This window comes from Macaca thibetana, chromosome 4 (assembly GCF_024542745.1).
Source record: "Macaca thibetana thibetana isolate TM-01 chromosome 4, ASM2454274v1, whole genome shotgun sequence".
NCBI lineage: Eukaryota > Metazoa > Chordata > Mammalia > Primates > Cercopithecidae > Macaca > Macaca thibetana.
The window spans coordinates 30061909-30078686 of record NC_065581.1 but is presented as its reverse complement, the minus strand read 5'-3'; the positions used below and the strand labels follow the sequence as shown (position 1 = coordinate 30078686).

At 42.2% G+C, this 16778-nt stretch overlaps 1 protein-coding gene and 1 pseudogene across 1 annotated transcript in view; both read right to left on the bottom strand.

The window, feature by feature from the left end:
- Positions 1–16778, bottom strand: part of PPP1R11 (protein phosphatase 1 regulatory inhibitor subunit 11) — a 179142-nt gene that overhangs the window by 28827 nt on the left and 133537 nt on the right. The gene's annotated exons all lie outside the window — the stretch shown is intronic.
- LOC126953182 (eukaryotic peptide chain release factor subunit 1-like) lies at positions 4049–11940 on the bottom strand (annotated as a pseudogene).

Below are 16778 nucleotides of genomic sequence, written 5' to 3'. Positions count from 1 at the left end.
GAATGCTTGTGGTGCCCCCTCCTCAGATATGCCCCTTTCAGAATTTTCCCCATCTCTGCTGACAACAACTTCATTTTTCTACTTGCACAGTCTGAAATTTTGGGGTTCCTCTTTGACTCCTCTTTTTCATACCCCAGACTTAATCTATTAGGAAGTGCTATGAAGTCCATATTGAGAATATGTACGGAATCCAATCACTTCCCACTCTTTTGTCTGCTCACACCCCAGGCAAAGCAACCAGCATCTCTAGTCTGAAATACTGCACTAGTTTCCTACAGCTTTCCCACTTTCTCACTCACCCCTCATCTCTCAGTTCTGTTCTCAGCATAGCAGCCAAGGTGATCCTTTTAAAAGATGTGCCAGTCTCTACTCTGCTGACAGCTGTTTTGTATCTCCCCCATCTCACTCAGAGCAAAGTCAAAACCCTTCCAGTATCCTGGAGCCTACATGATCTCCCCAAATCTCTGACCTTATCTCAATGACTCTGCTGCAGCTATCTGAGCCCCCTTTACGCTTCCCACAACACAGATGTGCTCCTGTTCTGGTGCCTTTGCACTGGGGGTTCCCCTGCCTGGAAAGAACCTGCCCCAGACAGCCTCATAGATAATTCATCTTTTCTCTAAGGTCACATTCCCAATGAGACACACACAGACCATTCTAATAAAACAGCCATCTTCCGTGTCCCCACACACCCACAATCTGGATCACCTGCCCCACAGCCCTCAGCACCTTTTGCCAGAAACACTTTCCTTAGTTACTCTGCTTATAGTTCATAGTCTGTGTTTTCCCACTAAAACATGTGCCCCTCAAGGCCAGCAATTTTTGCCTGATTTTAGTTTCCAGATGTAAAACTAGCATTTCATATAGCCAGCACTCAACAAATATTGGCTAAATGAATGACCAGTGTACAGCACCTCCCTATTCTAGAAACAGTATCTCTATTAATGTAGCTGCAGACCACATGTTGTTTTGTGGCAGCTACAGTGAAACAACCGCTCATGTTGACATCAGTGCTGCCTGTACTTTTCTCACAAGTGCTGTTCTCGCCTCCCTCCCACACCAACCCTCATACACCATAGCACACAATTATAGTTCCCTTTTCTGGAAAAAAAAAAAAAGTGATCCTAGGCTTATGGACCCTATTTTCCAACCAACTTGTGAATTAGAGTCTAGATATCCATGAGTTTGGATTTGAACCAGCACTAGGATTATTACAGCCAAAGGCAGGGAGAGGGGGTAGGTGAACCAAAAATAAATTCCTGTTAGAAACCTAACAGGAGTTTATCTAAGGTGAGAAACCAGGATCTGGTCTCTAATTCCAGAATTTGATTTCCTGAAAAAGATTGGGGAAAAGATGGAAAGAACAATCCAGGAAACAGCTTTGGAAGGACAAGAGCTGGATGGGTCTAAAAATTGGTCTCTTGATACCACAGAGACTCCTGTGTGCAGGGGCTACCCCAGGCCTTGTGAGGACAATGACAGAAAAAGTAACTCCTACTGCTGTGACAGAGGAGATTGGAGACTTGGAGACCAGGACTCAGATACAAGAACAAGAACAGGCATAGAGTTCTGTCAAAACAAAACAATGAAAAAGATGGGGGCTGAGGGCCAGACCCAAGCCTGAAGCCTAGGCTGACCTGACCTAGGTCACGCAGAGCCCTTGCCACAGCCCTAGAGACAGGATAAGGCCTGGCCCCTCTCCTCCTATACCAAATGCTCTTTGTCACACATTCTCCCTTAATCCAGAGCTAGGAGTTACGTTGTTTCTCAAACGTTTTGGTTTGAGGATCTCTGCATGCTCTTAGGAATTAATGAGGACTCCAAAGGTAATTTTATGTGAGTTACATATGTTAATATTTACCATACTAGAAACTAAAATCATTTAAATTATTTTATTCATTTAGAATATTAATAATACATTGCAAGTTTCAAATATTTTTATGCAAAGTCAGTATTTCCCAAAATAAACAGTATAGTGAGAAGAGTGCATCTTTTTACATTTTGTATGTTTGTAAATCTTATGTATCTCATTAGAAGATTAATGAATTTTCATCTCCTTTTATTCATTTAATCTGTTATTTTGGTTGAAGTGTATGAAAAAAAAACCATCATCACACAATCATATTTTTGTTGCTGTTCTTGTTTTGGATTTTTGTGGGGGTGTTTTGTTTGTTTGTTTGTTTGTTTTGGAGATGAGGTCTCATGCTGTCACCCAGGCTTGAGTGTAGTGGTGTGATCATAGTGCACTGCAGCCTCGAATTCCTGGACTCAAGTGATCCTCCCAATTCAGCCTCATGAGCAGCTGTGACCACAGACATGAAACACCACCACAGCTAATTTTGTTTATTTTTTGTAGAGATGTGGGTCTCATTCTGTTGCCCAGGCTAGTCTCGAACTCTGGGGCAGAACTCCTAGGCTCAAGCGATTCTCCTGCCTTGGCCTCCCAAAATGCTGGGGTTATAGGTGTGAGTCACCTCGCTAGGCCAGGAATGTTTTTAATACCATTTTTAGAAAATTGTGGATATTCATCCTTGATACTACACTAAAATGATAGAAGTGTTAGCTTCTTAAAGGTTATTTGTAATGTGGAACATGAAACTATCAATAACTGTTTCACATGCTGTTACATTAAAACACATAGGTCTGTCTTCCACATTGAATGCATCTTGTATAATACATGACTTTAAAGAAAAGAAATACAATTTCACCACGTTATGTCTTCCAGTGTTGACACATTTAACTACAAGTTATCAAAAAAATCAATTTTTAATATTACCACAGATATCACCAGAAAATGTTCTTAAGTATTGGGAAGCTGTCAGGCTTACAATGGTGGGTACAAGTTCTCCAGGATTCTAATTTTTCTCTTGAGAGCTCGCCTTTTATCATTGGGAATAATACTGTCAGTGGATTATGTGGAGGGGACAGGCTCATGTTCATTTTTGAGAAAGTGTCAGCCAAATATTCAAGTCTAAATGATAATCATTTCTGTCATTCATTCTTTCAAGTAAAAAGGATATTCCATAAAAAATAGACTGGTACAACTCACAAAATGATTTTGTGGACACGAACATTTTAATTTGTTTTTGTTTTAAGACAGGGTCTCACTCTGTTACCCAGGCTGGAGTGCAGTGGCGTGATTTTGGCTTACTGAAACCTCCACCTCCTGGGTTCAAGTGAGTCTCATGACTCAGCTTCCCTAGTAGCTGGGACTAAAGGTGTGCACCACCATGCCTGGCTAATTTTGTATTTTTAGTAGAGATGGGGTTTCACTACGTTGGCCAGGCTGGTCTTGAACTCCTGACCTCAAATGATCCACCTGCCTAGGCCTCCCACAGTGCTAGAATTAATTGCAGGTGTGAGCCACTGTACCTGGCCTCAAACATCCTAATTTGGAATGTGGTAGAAGTACCTTATGTGTACTTACCACTTAATCATTTAATTTCTCTCCAATGCAAAATTTGCATCCTTGAAATGGCCAGTCTGGAGGGGGAAGACAGCAGTGACCCGGGAGTGAACTTGAAAATTACTGGCTTTCCTATTAGCTCCCAACTTTCAATTCCCATTTAAACAGATGACCTAAAAGAGAAATTTCCAACATTTCACCACATCTAAAATAAGAAACAAAATGAAGCATTTTTAATTTCCTAAAACAACCACAAAAAAAAGATAAAGAAATTTCCCAGTATGATCTCACTTCTATTAACTTTTGAAGGTTTACAGCAGTTAAAGTATTTTTGCTTCTTTGTATAAAGGTTAAAAAAATCATTTTTAAAATAAAATACAAGAGCAGCCAATTTCACCATTGAGTAAAAGTAAAAACTGGGATTCTTTTTAAAATTAGTCCAAAGTGGCATTTAGGAATTTAGTGGTAGGCTGCTGTGCTGACACCATCACAAACCAAAGTGTAGGGCTGGGTCTGGTTTTGTTTCGGTTTTCTTTTCAATATCCAGTGCTCATGGATTAAGTTCTGGAAATGTTCCAATTGTAAGGCAGGGATCTGTTTGGATTCCACCGTGAGTATGCTTCTTGGGTTGGATGCTGGAGAGAGAGGCACGTTTTGCCGGACCCATGTCGACTACTTAGTAGTCATCAAGGTAAAAAACTTCATCGTCTCCTTCTTGGTATTCCATTCTTTGGAAATCTACTTGGTACCGCAAGAAACCTCCAATTCCACCAAATCCTTTCACAAACTGAGACCCTTCTTGTGATTTATATGTGACAATTTCCAACGTAACTCCAACTTTTTTATAGTTGTTAGCAAACCATTCCAACAGGGGCATGCTCTCGATAAGCTCATGTTCCTGTCCGGTCTCTTTGTCTGTGAAATGAGATTTATCCTTTTCTTGCTCTGGAGTTAGACAGAGAATTTTCTCCTCTTCTGTGCCTTGGCAATGAAGAACATATCCCATTATATTCAGATTTTCATAGGCTATTAAAATTTCTGCAGCTTCCATTTCCAAAGCCTTTAGTGTATCTTCAATGCCAAAACAGTACCTGCTTGTGTCCTGGCTGATTTCATCAATGTGTCATCCTATTAATTTCTTCTTTTGAATAAATTTCACTTTGGAGAGGAATTCAGTAGATACCTCAACAGCTTGGTTGAATCAATTTTCACCACTATAGGATATATTTTTTTTTTTTTTAGACAGAGTCTCGCTCTGTCGCCCAGGCTGGAGTGCAGTGGCGCCATCTCAGCTCACTGCAAGCTCCGCTTCCTGGGTTCACGCCATTCTCCTGCCTCAGCCTCCCGAGTAGTTGGGACTACAGGCGTCCACCACCGCGCCCGGCTAATTTTGTTTTTGTATTTTTTTTTTATTATTATACTCTAAGTTCTAGGGTACATGTGCACAATGTGCAGGTTTGTTACATATGTATACTTGCCCCATGTTGGTGTGCTGCACCCATCAACTCGTCAGCACCCATCAACTCGTCATGTACATCAGGTATAACTTCCAATGCCATCGCCCCCGCCCCCCCCATAATAGGCCCCGGTGTGTGATGTTCCCCTTCCCGAGTCCAAGTGATCTCATTGTACAATTCCCACCTATGAGTGAGAACATGCAGTGTTTGGTTTTCTGTTCTTGCAATAGTTTGCTGAGAATGATGGTTTCCAGCTGCATCCATGTCCCTACAAAGGACACAAACTCATCCTTTTTTATGGCTGCATAGTATTCCATGGTGTATATGTGCCACATTTTTTTAATCCAGTCTGTCACTGATGGACATTTGGGTTGATTCCAAGTCTTTGCTATTGTGAATAGTGCCGCAATAAACATACGTGTGCATGTGTCTTCATAGCAGCATGATTTATAATCCTTTGGGTATATACCCAGTAATGGTATGGCTGGGTCATATGGTATTTCTAGTTATAGATCCTTGAGGAATCGCCATACTGTTTTCCACAATGGTTGAACTAGTTTGCAATCCCACCAACAGTGTAATAGTGTTCCTATTTCTCCACATTGTCTCCAGCACCTGTTGTTTCCTGACTTTTTAATGATTGCCATTCTAACTGGTGTGAGAGGGTATCTCATTGTGGTTTTGATTTGCATTTCTCTGATGGCCAGTGATGACGAGCAATTTTTCATGTGTCTGTTGGCTGTATGCATGTCTTCTTTTGAGAAATGTCTGTTCATATCCTTTGCCTACTTTTTGATGGGGTTGTTTGTTTTTTTCTTGTAAATTTGTTTGAGTTCTTTGTAGGTTCTGGTTATTAGCCCTTTGTCAGATGAGTAGATTGCAAAAATTTTCTCCCATTCTGTAGGTTGCCTGTTCACTCTGATGGTAGTTTCTTTTGCTGTGCAGAAGCTCTTTAGTTTAATTAGATCCCATTTGTCAATTTTGGCTTTTGTTGCCATTGCTTTTGGTGTTTTAGACATGAAGTCCTTGCCCATGCCTATGTCCTGAATGATATTACCTAGGTTTTCTTCTAGGGTTCTTATGGTATTAGGTCTAACATTTAAGTCTCTAATCCATCTTGAATTAATTTTCGTATAAGGAGTAAGGAAAGGATCCAGTTTTAGCTTTCTACTTATGGCTAGCCAATTTTCCCAGCACCATTTATTAAATAGGAAATCCTTTCCCCATTTCTTGTTTTTGTCAGGTTTGTCAAAGATCAGATGGCTGTAGATGTGTGGTATTATTTCTGAGGACTCTGTTCTGTTCCATTGGTTGATATCTCTGTTTTGGTACCAGTACCATGCTGTTTTGGTTACTGTAGCCTTGTAGTATAGTTTGAAGTCAGGTAGCGTGATGCCTCCAGCTTTGTTCTTTTGACTTAGGATTGTCTTGGCAATGTGGGCTCTTTTTTGGTTCCATATGAACTTTAAAGCAGTTTTTTCCAATTCTGTGAAGAAAGTCGTTGGTAGCTTGATGGGGATAGTATTGAATCTATAAATTACCTTGGGCAGTATGGCCATTTTCACGATATTGATTCTTCATATCCGTGAGCATGGTATGTTCTTCCATTTGTTTGTGTCCTCTTTTATTTCACTGAGCAGTGGTTTGTAGTTCTCCTTGAAGAGGTCCTTTACATCCCTTGTAAGTTGGATTCCTAGGTATTTTATTCTCTTTGAAGCAATTGTGAATGGAAGTTCATTCATGATTTGGCTCTCTGTCTGTTACTGGTGTATAAGAATGCTTGTGATTTTTGCACATTAATTTCGTATCCTGAGACTTTGCTGAAGTTGCTTATCAGCTTAAGGAGATTTGGGGCTGAGACGATGGGGTTTTCTAAATATACAATCATGTCCTCTGCAAACAGGGACAATTTGACTTCTTCTTTTCCTAAGTGAATACCCTTTATTACTTTCTCTTGCCTGATTGCCCTAGCCAGAACTTCCAACACTATGTTGAATAGGAGTGGTGAGAGAGGGCATCCCTGTCTTGTGCCAGTTTTCAAAGGGAATGCTTCCAGTATTTGCCCATTCAGTATGATATTGACTGTGGGTTTGTCATAAATAGCTCTTATTATTTTGAGATACATTCCATCAATACCGAATTTATTGAGAGTTTTTAGCATGAAGGGCTGTTGAATTTTGACAAAGGCCTTTTCTGCATCTATTGAGATAATCATGTGGTTTTTGTCTTTGGTTCTGTTTATATGCTGGATTACATTTATTGATTTGCATATGTTGAACCAGCCTTGCATCCCATGGATGAAGCCTACTTTATCATGGTGGATAAGCTTTTTGATGTGCTGCTGGATTCGGTTTGCCAGTATTTTATTGAGGATTTTTGCATCAATGTTCGTCAGGGATATTGGTCTAAAATTCTCTTTTTTTGTTGTGTCTCTGCCAGGCTTTGGTATCAGGCTGATGTTGGCCTCATAAAATGAGTTAGAGAGGATTCCCTCTTTTTCTATTGATTGGAATAGTTTCAGAAGGAATGGTACCAGCTCCTTCTTGTACCTCTGGTAGAATTCAGCTGTGAATCCGTCTGGTCCTGGACTTTTTTTGGTTGGTAGGCTATTAATTATTGTCTCAATTTCAGAGCCTGCTTTTGGTCTATTCAGGGATTCAACTCCTTCCTGGTTTAGTCTTGGGAGAGTGTAAGTGTCCAGGAAATTATCCATTTCTTCTAGATTTTCTAGTTTATTTGCATAGAGGTGTTTATAGTATTCTCTGATGGTAGTTTGTATTTCTGTGGGGTCGGTGGTGATATCCCCTTTATCATTTTTTATTACATCTATTTGATTCTTCTCTCTTTTCTTCTTTATTAGTCTTGCTAGCAGTCTATCAATTTTGTTGATCTTTTCAAAAAACCAGCTCCTGGATTCTTTGATTTTTTGGAGGGTTTTTTGTGTCTTTATCTCCTTCAGTTCTGCTCTGATCTTAGTTATTTCTTGCCTTCTGCTAGCTTTTGAATGTAGTTTGCTCTTGCTTCTGTAGTTCTTTCAATTGTGATGTTAGAGTGTCAATTTTAGATCTTTCCAGCTTTCTCTTGTGGGCATTTAGTGCTATAAATTTCTCTCTACATACTGCTTTAAATGTGTCCCAGAGATTCTGGTATGTTGTATCTTTGTTCTCATTGGTTTCAAAGAACATCTTTATTTCTTCCTTCATTTCTTTATGGACCCAGTAGTCATTCAGGAGCAGGTTATTCAGTTTCCATGTAGTTGAGTGGTTTTGATTGAGTTTCTTAGTCCTGAGTTCTAGTTTGATTGCACTGTGGTCTGAGAGACAGTTTGTTATAATTTCTGTTCTTGTACATTTGCTGAGGAGTGCTTTACTTCCAATTATGTGGTCAATTTTGGAATAAGTGTGATGTGGTGCTGAGAAGAATGTATATTCTGTTGATTTGGGGTGGAGAGTTCTGTAGATATCTATTAGGTCCGCTTGGTGCAGAGTTGAGTTCAATTTCTGGATATCCTTGTTAACTTTCTGTCTTGTTGATCTGTCTAATGTTGACAGTGGGGTGTTGAAGTCTCCCATTATTATTGTATGGGAGTCTAAGTCTCTTTGTAAGTCTCTAAGGACTTGCTGTATGAATCTGGGTGCTCCTGTACTGGGTGCATATATATATTTAAGATAGTTAGCTGTTCCTGTTGAATTGATCTGTTTACCATTATGTAATGGCCTTCTTTGTCTCTTTTGATTTTGATGGTTTAAAGTCTGTTTTATCAGAGACTAGGATTGCAACCCCTGCTTTTTTTTGTTCTCCATTTGCTTGGTAGATCTTCCTTCATCCCTTTATTTTGAGCCTATGTGTGTCTCTGCAGGTGAGATGGGTCTCCTGAATACAGCACACTGATGGGTCTTGACTCTTTATCCAATTTGCCAGTCTGTGTCTTTTAATTGGACCATTTAGTCCATTTACATTTAAGGTTAATACTGTTATGTGTGAACTTGATCCTGTCATTGTGATATTAGCTGGTTATTTTGCTCGTTAGTTGATGCAGTTTCTTCCTAGCATCAATGGTCTTTACATTTTGGCATGTTTTTGCAATGGCTGGTACCAGTTGTTCCTTTCCATGTTTAGTGCTTCCTTCAGGGTCTCTTGTAGGGCCGGCCTGGTGGTGACAAAATCTCTCAGCATTTGCTTGTCTGTAAAGGATTTTATTTCTCCTTCAGTTATGAAACTTAGTTTGGCTGGATATGAAATTCTGGGTTGAAAATTCTTTTCTTTAAGGATGTTGAATATTGGCCCCCACTCTCTTCTGGCTTGTAGTTTCTGCTGAGAGATCTGCTGTTAGTCTGATGGGCTTCCCTTTGTGGGTAACCTGACCTTTCTCTCTGGCTGCCCTTAACATTTTTTCCTTCATTTCAACTTTGGTGAATATGACAATTATGTGTCTCGGAGCTGCTCTTCTCAAGGAGTATCTTTGTGGCATTCTCTGTATTTCCTGAATTTGAATGTTGGCCTGCCTTACTAGGTTGGGGAAGTTTTCCTGGATGATATCCTGAAGAGTGTTTACCAACTTGGTTCCATTTTCCCCCTCACTTTCAGGCACCCCAATCAGATGTAGATTTGGTCTTTTCACATAACCCCATACTTCTTGAAGGCTTTGTTCATTTCTTTTTCCTCTTTTTTCTTTAGACTTCTCTTCTCGCTTCATTTCATTCATTTGATCCTCAATTGCTGATACTCTTTCTTCCAGTTGATCGAGTCGGTTACTGAAGCTTGTGCATTTGTCACATATTTCTCATGTCATGGTTTTTATCTCTGTCAGTTCTTTTATGGCCTTCTCTGCATTGATTTTTCTAGTTATCCATTCTTCCATTCTTTTTTCAAGATTTTTAGTTTCTTTGCGCTGGGTACGTAATTCCTCCTTTAGCTCTGACAAGTTTGATGGACTGAAGCCTTCTTCTCTCAACTCGTCAAAGTCATTCTCCATCCAGCTTTGATCCGTTGCAGGCAATGAGCTGTGTTCCTTTGGAGGGGGAGATGCACTCTTATTTTTTGAATTTCCAGCTTTTCTACCCTGCTTTTTCTCCATCTTTGTGGTTTTATCTGCCCTTAGTCTTTGATGATGGTGATGTACTGATGGGGTTTTGGTGTGGGTGTCCTTTCTGTTTGTTAGTTTTCCTTCTAACAGTCAGGAGTCTCAGCTGTAGGTCTGTTGGACATTGCTTGAGGTCCACTCCAGACCCTGTTTGCCTGGGTATCAGCAGTGGAAGCTGCAGAAGACAGAATATTGCCGAACAGCAAGTATTCTTGTCTGATTCTTGCTCTGGAAGCTTCGTCTCAGGGGTGTACCCCGCCATGTGAGGTGTGGGGTGTTGGTCTGCACCTAGTGGGGGATGTCTCCCAGTTAGGCTACTCAGGGGTCAGGGACCCACTTGAGCAGGCAGTCTGTCTGTTCTCAGATCTCAACCTCCATGTTGGGAGATCCACTGCTCTCTTCAAAGCTGTCAGACAGGGTCATTTGCATCTGCAGAGGTTTCTGCTGCTTTTTGTTTAGCTGTGCACTGTCCCCAGAGGTAGAGTCTACAGAGACGGGCAGGCCTCCTTGAGCTGCTGTGGGCTTCACCCAGTTCGAGCTTCCTGGGGGCTTTGTTTACCTACTTAAGCCTCAGCAATGGCGGGCGCCCCTCCCCCAGCCTCGCTGCTGCCTTGCAGTTAGATCACAGACTGCTGTGCTAGCAATGAGGGAGGCTCCATGGGCGTGGGAGCCTTCCGGCCAGGTGTGGGATATAATCTCCTGGTGTGCTGTTTGCTAAGACCCTTGGTAAAGTGCAGTATTAGGGTGGGAGTTACCCGATTTTCCAGGTGTTGTGTGTCTCAGTTCCCCTGGCCAGGAAAAGGGATTCCCTTCCTCCTTGCACTTCCCAGGTGAGGCGATGCCTCGCCCTGCTTCAGCTCTTGCTGGTCGGGCTGCACCAGCTGACCAGCACCGATTGTCTGACACTCCCCAGTGAGATGAACCTGGTACCTCAGTTGAAAATGCAGAAATCACCCGTCTTCTGTGCCGCTCACACTGGGAGCTGGAGACTGGAGCTGTTCCTATTTGGCCATCTTGCTCTGGGTCCTCTGTTTTTGTATTTTTAGTAGAGACGGGGTTTCACCGTGTTAGCCAGGATGGTCTTGATCTCCTGACCTCATGATCCACCCGCCTCGGCCTCCCAAAGTGCTGGGATTACAGTCGTGAGCCACTGTGCCAGGCCTATCAACTAATTTTAAAACTTTCGATTGTAACCTCTGATCAAACATATCATAGTGATTTAGTTCAGTTTTAAAGTCAGTGGATCCAGCTAAAACTAGACCAGCAATCTTCCCTTCGTCCCCAGAAATAAACAGCTGCACAGCGTTCTCTGCTACTTTCTAAACATTGTTAGATCGCTTTTCCATTCTTAAACGGGCAAAACACAAGGCTGACTGACCTCCTCTACCGTGTTTCTTTGGGAGATCCACAGTGAATTTTTGCAGGACTTCTTTTGTGTTTCCTTGGAGTGTGCCAAAAAGTGCACCACTACCATCTATTACAATGAATCCAAACTTGCTGTCATCTGAAAGTAGTGCTGTAAGAGCCTCTGTATGGAATTTGTTGTCACACAAATAGTATGACGTATTAATTGGTTTGAAAGGTTCAAAATCAACGTTAACTTTCTTTTCCTTTCCTCCTTCTGTTACTATTGTTCCACAGTAAACAACCAGACCATTTGGAGGTACTTTGTTATAAAGTCTGAGTCTTTGTTGTACAGATGTAATGGCTCCCAGGACTGAAAGGCAGTTTACTTGTGACTTAATGTTAGATGCAGATCCAAACTCATCTGCTAACATTTTTGACACTCGTGAAATCTGGTCTTTAGGAGGAATAATCAGTGATATCATGCTGGTGCCATTGCCGCGGGCCACCTCCAGGCTTTTACTGAACTTCTTCATCTTCCAGATCTCCACGTTCCTGTCGGCAGCACTGGGGTCGTCCACCATCTTCTTGCCTCCTCCTCCCTGAGGGCCTAGTCCTGGGTGGCAGCGGCTGCTCTTCCCCGGTGGTGGCTCTGCTCTGCAGCGGCAGCCCAGGAAATGGATTTTTTTTTTTGGTTAGGATTTTATTTTTATTTATTCAGTTGAGTTTTGTTTGTGTTAATGGGAAATATTACAGCATGTTTGTATGCAGAAATGAATGAGCCAGTAGAGAGGGGAGACTGATCTAGGGGAGACGGGTGGATCTTGTGGCCTTAGACAGGAGCTGAGGACCATCCGTCATCACTGGTGGGAAGACCCAGGAGACAGGTGGAGACAGGGTTGTCATGGGATGATGACGCTCTTCTCACTCGAGTCCTTTTTTTTTTCCTGAGTGAAAAAAGAAATAACCTCATTGTCTGAGGAGTGGGACAGGATTGGAGGGGTGTGAGGAGGGAAATAAAGTGAGAAGTAGCCCCCTCAGGAGGTGCGAGAGTGAACTGACATCTGGAAAGTGAGGGCTGGAGTCACTGAGGTCTGTGCTCATCCACGGAAAGAGAGAAGCACTCAGGCAGCAGCAGGAGGAGGATACAAAACAGACTAAAAGGAAATGCAACAAAATATCTCTGGTGTAAGGTTTACAGGTTATTTTTAATTTGTCATTTAGCTTTGACAGCATTTTATAATGTTTCCACAGTGAATATATGTTATATATTATACCTTATACATATATATGATTATGTATCAGAAATAAAGAGCTTTGTTTGAAATTTTAAAAGGGAAGGCAGATAGATGGGTACAAAGTGAGGAAAATGGGGCAAAGAGCTGGACATGCAGGGCCCCGGTGTCTCGGCTGTGGGCAATGATCTTACAGAGCCTTTTCTCCATTTCTGACGCCACTGCTCTCTATGAGGCCGAACAGCATCTTTCCCTTCTTTGTGGGGTGCGGACATTTATTACCATCTTCTCAGCATTTTGATCCTTTAAGAAAATGAGTTTTGTGTTTTAAATGGCACTTTCAGCTTTTTCAGTGGGAGGATTGGTTCATATCATCTAACCACCTTTTCCAGAAATGGAAATTTCAAGGCAAAATAGTTCAGTTAGAATACCATTGGTCCTAGAATAGGGGATCAGAATCTGAGTCTTAACACATGATCTGGACACAATCTGTCAAGGGTTTCACAAGTGTAAGGGATTTTTATGTAATTTATTTTTGAGAATATTTTTATAATTATTATTATTATTTGAGACAGAGTCTCGTTCTGTCACCCAGGCTGGAGTGCAGTGGCACGATCTCGGCTCACTGCAGCCTCCGCCTCCTGGGTTCAAGAAATTCTCCTGCCTCAGCCTCCCAAGTAGCTGGGACTGCAGGTGCACGCTGCCACGCCCAACTAATTTTTGTATTTTTAGCAGAGGCGGGTTTCACCAAGTTGGCCAGGATGGTTTTGATCTCCTGACCTCATGATCTGCCTGCCTCAGACTCCCAAAGTGCTGGGATTACAGGCATGAGCCACCGCACTCGGCTGAGAATATTATTAATGCACACACAAGAAAATTCAAAAGATAGTATAAAATATGCAAAGATAAGTTATTCCCATTGCTCCCCTACCCCCACCACTATTGCTTGTCACTCAGATCATCTACCCAGAAATCTTCACAGTTAAAAATTTCTTATTTCTTTTCCCACACCATGTATTTATGCATTACTGTGTGTTGTTATGTCAATAAAGGCCACAGACTGGGAGAAAGTATTTGCAAATCACAAAACTGATAAAGGACTTATCAGTATCTAGAATATAGAGAGAACCCTTAAAACTGAACAATAAGAAAACAATTTATCCAATTTAAGAATGGGCAAATGTCTGAACAGACACCTCACCAAAGAAGATCTACAGATGGCAAGTGAGCACATAAGGAGAGCCTCAATGTCATTTATCATTAGGGAAATGCAAATAAAAACAACAATGATACACCATTACACACCTACTAGAATGACTAAAACCCAAAAATCTGGTAATACCAAGTGCTGATGAGGATGAAGAGCAACAGGAACTCCCATCTACTGCTGGCAGGAATGGAAATGGCACAGCTGCTCTAGAAGATATGGGCGGTTTCTTTTAAGGCTAAACATAGACAACCAAACATGGACTCACCATGATCGCCATACAACACAGTGATCATACTCCTAGGTATTTAACCAACAAATTAGAAAAGTTACTTTGCACGAAAACCTACATGAAATCTTTGTAGCAGAACATTCCTTATTTGTGGGCTGCACATAGTGACTTCCTTCGAAAGGCAACAGTATGGAAAGGCAAAAAGTAACAAAGGAATTTGACAGGGGACTGGGAAACACTACCTCAGGCAGGTGACGAAGGCTGGCATCATCAGTGATAAATCAAGTGGGTGCCGCGTACCCCTGATGTGCTGAGAGTGTATTTCATCTCTGTGCTCTTCCTCCTCAACACCCACAGCCCCAACCACATTCAAGTCAAAGGACATTCCACAATATGCCTGATCAATACTCCTCAAAAAATGTCAAGGTCATCGAAAACAAGGAAACTCTGTGAAATCATCACAGCCAGAGGAGCCTTAAGAGACATGATGGGACTAAATGTAATGTGGTGTCCTGGATGAGATTCTGCTGCTCGCAGGATGAAATGGCCTTATCCCAGGAATCAACTCTGAATTCTCCAATCCCAGGATGGGGGAAGGGAGGAGACGCCCTGGAGCTTTGGCCTAGGAACATGAGGGAGGCTCCTGGAGAAGCCAAAATAGGAAGGAAATCAGGACAGGAAGGGAAAAGAGGCCAAATGGAGTAGAGGGGAAGGAGTCAGATAGGAGAGGGCATGGGGAGGGGTCAGCTTAGTGGACAGGACATCTGTGTGAGAGGGATGGGTGCTGTTTGAGGGGAGGCGAAGGAGCTTGAGGGGGCTGACAGAGGTCTCTGTTTTTCACCTGGGTGGTAATTGCACAGGTGTTAGCTCTGTAACTCGGCTATACTTAACTTTTAGGCAATTTTATGTACTGACAGGAATAGTATAATTCAGAAACACACATGGAAGAAACAGGGAAAAGAGAAGATGACAGTGGGGAAGTGATGAAGGGGTTCCCCTATTCCGGAGCCAGAACCTCCCAAGTGCTGAGGTGACAGGGAGAATAAGGAGTGGAGGGAGATGAAGGAGCTGGTGGTAATTTTTAGATATTCCCCTGAGAACAACCTTTACTGAGAGAATGAAGTCCTAAATTAGGAGTTGGGTAAGTGAGCCCTGTGGTTATTGGGAGGAAGAGTGTTGTAGGGTCATAGTCTGCACATCTTGGGGTTCTACTGAAGGAAGCACCGAGGCTGCAGACTTCGGGAAAGACTTCCTGCTGGAGATTGTGGAGATTTGGGTTGTGTATCACAACTGCTCCCCATTGGTGCCTGGGTTTTCCTAATGTCCTAGAGACTGGGTGAGGGTGAAGGGCCTGTGTATGCAGAAGGCCGGGAGAGGAGCAAGCTGAGGTGGGATCCCACTGCTAACTGTGTCTGTGCTTGTTCTCGCCTGCATCCAGAGTTTGAGGTGTGATTCTGCTGTGTTAGTGTGGAAGTTGGCAGAATCAAAATGCAGCCACTAATATTTTTTTTAACCTTGACAAATAGATCTGGGAAGTCCATGAATAGAGTGTTCCTATGCTTATATACCTGATAACAAAAACTGTCACAAAAGACTACAAAAATCACAATCTTGCACAAGGGCAATAACAGCTTTACACAAAAATACTTCTATAAGGATATCAGCCCAGCAACTACCTGTCCAGACTGGGACTGATGTCAACCTTGTTAGTGGTTATTGTAGCCCTTTAAAAACCTTTGTCTTCCTTTACCTCCCCAGACACACACACACATAGTTTATTCCAATTGCAATGCTCTATTTCCAAATGAATATTTTTCTTTTAGAGAGCCTTTCTCTGTTCCTATTTTTGTTAATGGATATGGTGTCAGAAACAGGACTTGGAAAAGGTCACTATCAAAACCTAGTGCAGTGGTGTACACCTGTAGTCCTAGTTACTCAGAGGCTGAGGAGAAGGATTGCCAGAGCCTAGGAGTTCGAGGCCAGCCTGGGCGAGGTAGGGAGACCCCCATCTCTAAAAATAAGAAAATGTTTAAAAGGTCTCTATCAGAAGGAATCAGTGATCATTGGAACTGGTGTGCCATACTCACTCGAGCCCTTTGAGCTCTGTGCCTCCACAGCTGGCCTTTCCTGCCCTGGGGTCTTCCCTCAGGCTGAGCCTCCCTCCTTTGGTAGAGGTTTTCTTATATTATTTGGAATCTGGTTTGGATACAGTCCCCTAGTAAAGAATCATACATAGTTCTTGTATGATAAAAGACTATTGGTCTTTTCTAGTAGGGCCTTTCTGGATTGAGTACTCTGGTTTCTACAGAACATACATACTGTCTGTGAGGCAAGTTATTTTGTGGTGAATTCACTTTTGGTCACACGCCTGGTTTAATATTTTGTTCAATCTGCACGCCTTGGTGAAAATATTTTTGAACATTCTTATCTTGGTTTATTTTTGTTTGACTCCTTTTCCATGCCTATTCCTGACAATCTTCCAGGAGCAAAAATAAATATTCAAAATGGGCACTGATGGCTAATTAAAAGCCACTCAGGACCAAGTGTGGTGGCTCATGCCTATAATTCCAGCACTTTGGGAGGCCGAGGCAGGTGGATCACTTGAGTCCAGGAGTTCAAGACCAGCCTTGGCAACATGGTGAAACCTCATCTCTACAAAAAATAGAAAAATTTGCTGGGCATGGTGGTGCATGCCTGTAGGCCCAGGTACTAGATAGGCGGAGGTAGGAGGATCACTTGAGCCTGGGAGGTCAAGGCTGCAGTGAGTCATGAGCATGCCACTGCACTCCAGCCTGGGTGACAGAGTAAGACCCT